Source organism: Gracilinanus agilis, chromosome 3 (genome assembly GCF_016433145.1).
Source record: "Gracilinanus agilis isolate LMUSP501 chromosome 3, AgileGrace, whole genome shotgun sequence".
NCBI lineage: Eukaryota > Metazoa > Chordata > Mammalia > Didelphimorphia > Didelphidae > Gracilinanus > Gracilinanus agilis.
The window spans coordinates 144,529,301-144,535,444 of NC_058132.1; positions in this window are offsets into that span (position 1 = coordinate 144,529,301).

Below are 6,144 nucleotides of genomic sequence, written 5' to 3' on the forward strand. Positions count from 1 at the left end.
CAGGTAAGTCATTTACCTCCTCCATGCTTATACCCCATATATCCTCCCTCTGCCATTACTTGGCCACTCTACATGGTTCTTACTACTTGCTCACTATTTATTTGGTTCCCTAATCTAGAAAATTAGATTAATAATAATGCACTGTCCATATGCACTTCATCAATGATTGTCGACTGATTATCTCATGAAGTTGTTTGGAAGATCAAATGAGACAACATATTCAAATTTAAGCATAACTGCAAATTGCCAGCAAGTCTTAACATCACTGAAGTAGAGTCCATATAAACTATATAAAATTGTCCTGAGACAATCTCATAAAGGAAAGCCACCAGTATTTGTTAATTATTCTTGCCTTTGACAAATTCATTTAGAATTATAGACCAAGATAAATTACCTTTTAATTCTTGGAGGTAAAAGATATTGTCATTGGACATGTCTATTATTAGTGTTCAGATTAATAAATTTCATTATAAAATTATGATGAAGAATCAAAAGCATTTTGTAACAAAATGTAACTAACTACCACAAAATTTTGTAGGAAGGAGCCTTCTAAAATGTAAGGAGAACCAAGCTGTAATTCCTACTCTGCCACTATCTCTATTAATTTTTTCATCTGAACCTCAGTTTCCCAATTTGTAAACTGGAGTGGGATTAGCTTATCTCTAAGGTCATATTCACTCTAAAAGTCTATGATTCTTAGGTGTTGCTGATTGATTAATGAAAAGCACAATCTTAATGAACATATAAAGAAGTGACAAGTGTTTCCAAATTTCATTGTTATTTTAATATATGATGCATACGTTGAGCTGAAACAAGGAACATTCTTGGTTCTAAGAGTCCTACTTTTCAAGACAGGCAGCAGGATGGAATCATGGAATAGAGTGTGGCTCTGGAGTTCAAATCTAGCTTCAGATACTTACTAGAAGTGTCACCCTGGCCAAGTCACTTAGGCACTGTCTGTCTCGGTTTCCTTGGCTGTAAAACGGGGATACTAATAGCACCTACTTTCTAGAGTTATTATGAGGATAAAGTGAGATAATATTTATAAAGTTATTGGCAAAACATTAAAGTGTTAATAAAAATGCTAACTATAATCATTATATTTGTCATTATTATTACCCAGATATTTGCTTCTAAGATAAAATTCTCTACAAAACTTAAGCAATGTAAAGTAGGTACATTATTTTTGGAGGACACAAGAGGTATAGAAGTAGGAGGATGACTGAATATAGAATCTTATTGACAGACACAAAAGACAACTAGAGGGCAAGAGAAGTATAAAGAAAGAAAATTCATATTGATTGATATGGTTGGTCTAAGTATGTATCATATGGTTTGTTTTTTAAGCGCAATAGTAATCTTTCTCTTAGAAAATTTTCTTCTAATATTTGGGCTAACTGTTCCTCTGCTTAATTGCCTCTTTTCTGTTCCCAGCTGTGTACCCTCCAAGCAGGCAAAATCAGGAACTCTCCTCCTTCATTGGTGTTAACACCTTTTAAATATTTGTAGACTCTTATCGGTACCCGTATATCCCCTCTCCACTCTTACTTGGCCACCCTACACCAAACTCTTTTGATCTTACTACTTAAGTCATTCCCTTTGATCACTGTGGTGCCTGGGATCTGGACCCCCTCAAATATGTCAACTTACTTCTGTTATCAAATATTGTCCTGATATAAAAAACAGAGCATTCCAACTGGCCTCTGGAGAAGTGGATAGTAAGGGAAATGTCCCTTTACTGTTCCATGATGTAATTCTTTGGAGAATTTGACCTAGCACAGGACCTTTTCTCTCGGTCTAATGCTTAAAATTTAAGGTGATAGTTAATTTGTTAGACATTTCCCCTGCTTACCAGAAACAGCTTCACGAACAGAATGATTACAATGTCCATGGAAGGGCTTTCTGTCCTTCCATCCTTCATCCTCTTCACCCCACCCTCCAACCAAAGCCTTCTATTTTAAGCTGTTGCTTGCCATTCCTTTGATCAGGGACAGAAACTTTATTCCAATATTTGCAATTCTTCAAAAAGGACACATTTCCTGTCTCTATTCATTTGTATTAGTTGTCCCCCATTCCTGGAATGCTGCCCCCACTCACATCCATCTCTTAGTTTATTTTCTCTCAGGATTCAAATCAAAGCTCACCTTCTGGGGATCTTTTTCAGTTCCCCTAGTTGCTCATTATACCCCTTCCTCTCTTTAAAATTAACCTCTGTCAAATCTGAATTCATCTCTATATACCTAATAATTTGTATTCTATCTCTCTGGTATATGCTCTCAGAGAGCAGACATTTTTAAAAAAACCCTTTCTTTGTGTTCCTTGGCATGGAGTAAGAACTTAATTGGTTGATTGACTGGCTTATTTGCTCAAGTAAGTCTGAAATTGGGAGTTCTTTAACTTCTCAATTCCTAGCTGCCTCCTGCCTGTTTCCTTTTTTTTTGAGATCAGCAACTAGAGAGTCTAAACAATAGATATTTCTATCTTTAGATTATCTTCTAGCTAACATCCAAGTTCCCAAGTCTGAGTGGGTGAATGACAAATCATCCCATACCTGATATACATATCATGCATCGAAGGCTTTTATGGGAGGGGATTGTATCATGCACATTTGGGGAGACATTGATATATGCCATATGTAAACTTTTATATTCATTTCATATCTTTAAATATTTTGTATCTTTATTTTTATTACATATTATATTATATATTACTATGTTACATATAGTATTACATATACTATATATTATGTTTTATATTATACTTTTTATATTTGATATTTTACTGAAGTTTTGCTTTGAGGTGTAGACATTAGTGCATCAAAGAGAACTTGGCTCATTTGGGATATTTAGTTCATATAAACCCCAAATCCTTGGAGACAGGGAGATGCTCCTGGACTAAGAGTGGCAATAGAATCTTTCTCAGATTTGTTCTTGCCTACCCACAACTGAATTAATTCACTCTTTTCGATCCTTCCATCCCAATAATTATTTTCCTGTATCTCTTCTGCTTTTTTTGTAGTCAATCTCCTCAAAAGGTTCTTTACAAAAGCTGCCTCCACTTTTCTCTCCTTTCACTGTCTTCTTAACCCCTTACAGTGTACCTTTTGACTACATCAATCATTCCCTGAAACTGAACTCTCCAAAGTTACAAATGATCTCTTAATTGCTATATCCAATGGACTTTTCTCAGTCCTTCTCCTTGATCTCTCTGTAGCCTTTGACACTGTAGATCACTCCTCCTTGATATTCTCCTCTCTAGGGTTTTAAGATACCACTCTCTTCTGGTTCTCATCCCATCTATCTGGTCACTCCTCGGGTTCGCTGGATCTTGTTCCAGATCATATGTTCTGAACATAGATGTCCCTCAGGATTCTATTCTGGATCCTCTTCTCTTTATACTACTTCACCTGATGATCCCATCAGATCTCACAGATTTAATTACCACCTTTAGGCTGGTTATTCTCAACTCTACCTTTCTTGCCCCAGCCTCTCTCCTGATCTCCAATCTTACTTCTCCAACTGCCTTTCAGAATATCTCAAACTGGATATTTAGTAGACATTCTAAACGTAATATGTCTAAAACAGAAATCACTCTCTTTCCTGCTAATCCATCCCTAACTATTACTGTAGAGGGCAATTCCATCCTCCCAGTCCCTTAGGCTCACAACCCATGAGTCATCCTGGACTCCTCACTTTCTCATTCTCCAGCCCCATACCCCATATCCAAGCTGTTGGCAAGGCTTATTGGTGTCACCTTTGCAGCATCTTTCAAATACTTTCCCTTGTCTCCTCTGACACTGCTACCACTCTAGTGCAGACCCTCCTCACCTCATACCTGGATGATGATAATAGTGGGTCTGCTTATCTAGCTTCTCCATTCTCTTTTCAACCACTAACATGATTTTCCTAAAATTCAAGTCTAATCATGCCACCTCTCTACTCAATAAACTCTAGTGGTTCCTTATTGCCTTCAGGAGCAAGTATAGAATGCTCTATATTTAGAATGCTTAGCATTCAAAGCTCTTCATAATCAAACCCCCCACTCCTCCACTGCCTACTTTTCCAGTCATCTTACACCTTACTCCCTGACATGTACTCTGATCTAGTTACACTGTTCTGGTCATTCCAAGGACAAGACACTCCATCTTTCTGCTCCTGGCATTTTCTCTGGATATCTCCCATGCCTAGAATGCTCTCCCTCCTCTCCTCTGTCAGTTGACTTCTCTGGCTTCCAATGAGCCCTAAATAAAATCCCATCTTTTACTGGAAGCCTTCCCAACTCCTCAACTCTAGTGCCTTCTCTCTGTTAATAATTTACTATTTATCTTGCATATTACTGGCTTTGCATATATCTGTTTGAATATCGTCTTACCCATTAGACTGTAAGCTCCTTGAGGGCAAGGACACTCTCTTTACTTCCTTTTGTATCCTCAGCATTTATACTGCCTGGTACATAGTAAGTTCTTAATAATTATTTATTGTTTAATTTTTCCTAAAGTGTTACTTTATAATATTTTCTTGGTAAAGTATTTTTATACATGTATATTTTATATAAGTATTTATATAAAAGTTTATATACATATACTTTATACTACAGTATAAATATAAATATTCTTATTCTGCCTCTGGATTCTTTGTATTTTTTTCTATCATGCTTGCTTTTCATAATCGCTTATTTCTCTTGCAAAATTTACTAACTTATTGATGTCTTTTACTTCAAATCTTTCCAAAGAGAATGAATGCCCTCTTTTTTATTCTGTTTTGCAGATACTCCTATCAGACATCTTCAAGACAACATTGAGCAATTCCTGTCTGAGTGTGTTCTTCAAATTTAAATATTAACTTCACAGGCAACTTCCTGTCTCTGGATCTCTAAAATTGAAATCTTTATCATCATTGGCAGGAGCATGGTTAAGATCTTAATTGCACAAACAGGGTTAAAGAGAGTGAAATAATCTTAAAGGTAATTGTTTCTCACACAATGTAGAGCTTTGTAGATTAAAATCAGCTCTTGTGAGTTAGTCTCAGCAACATAGAGGAAATAGCCATTAAGGACCACAGAGCACAGGTGTAATACTCTGCATGACTGACTCCTTAGAGCAGCCACATTGCTGCCAGAGTTGCTGAGTCTGCTGCTCAGGAGCAAATTGGAAAGGGCAAATAAATGTATACATGGCCCTGGTAGTCTTGTTCAAGAAACATTTATTAAGTTCTTATTGCATGCTGGACACTATGCTGATTGCTAGGTTGGAATGCAAATAGAAGCACACACACACACACACACACACACACACACACACAGTCCCTGCCCTCAAGGAGCTTACATTCTAATGAAGGAAGACAAAACATAAAAGGAAATTTAAAAGTGTATTTGTAGTAGGGAGAGTCAAAAGTGGATCCTTTAACAGTGGTTCCCAAACTTTTTTGGCCTACCGCCCCCTTTCTGAAAAAATATTACTTAGCCCCCTGGAAATTAATTTTTTTAAAATTTAATAGCAATTAATAGGAAAGATAAATGCACCTGTGGTCATCACTGCTACTCTGGATCACTGCAGCACCCACCAGGGGGTGGTAGCACCCATTTTGGGAATCACTGCTTTAGAAGAATGAAGCCATGATCATGGCTAGTCTAAACCCTTTCTTTTTCCTTTCCTTTTCTTTTTTTAAAACTTTACCTTGATGGATTCTCAGGCAGAAGAAAGGGTTAAGGGTTAAGTAGCTGGGATCAAGTGCCTTGCCCAAGGACACACAGCTATAAAGTACCTAAATCCAGATTTGCACCCATGTCCTCTGGACTCCAGGCCTGGCTATCTATCCACATGTGCTACCTGGCTGCCCCTCCTGGGCCCTTTCTAAGAATGGAAGAACTGGAGCAGATGGGTGGCTCAATGGATAGAGAGCCAGGCTTAGAAATGGGTGGTTCTGGGTCCAAATTTAGCCTTAGTCACTTCTTGTGTGACCCTGGGCAAATCATTTAACCTCAGTTGCCTAGCCTTTACAACTCTTCTGCCTTGAAACCAAAACATAGTATTAATTCTAAGCCGGAAGGTAAATATTTTTAAAAATGGAGCAAGTGACCAGTCAGGGACATGGGACCACATGGTTGGGGATATTTTCAAGACTGAGAAGGCTGGCTTTATTAAAG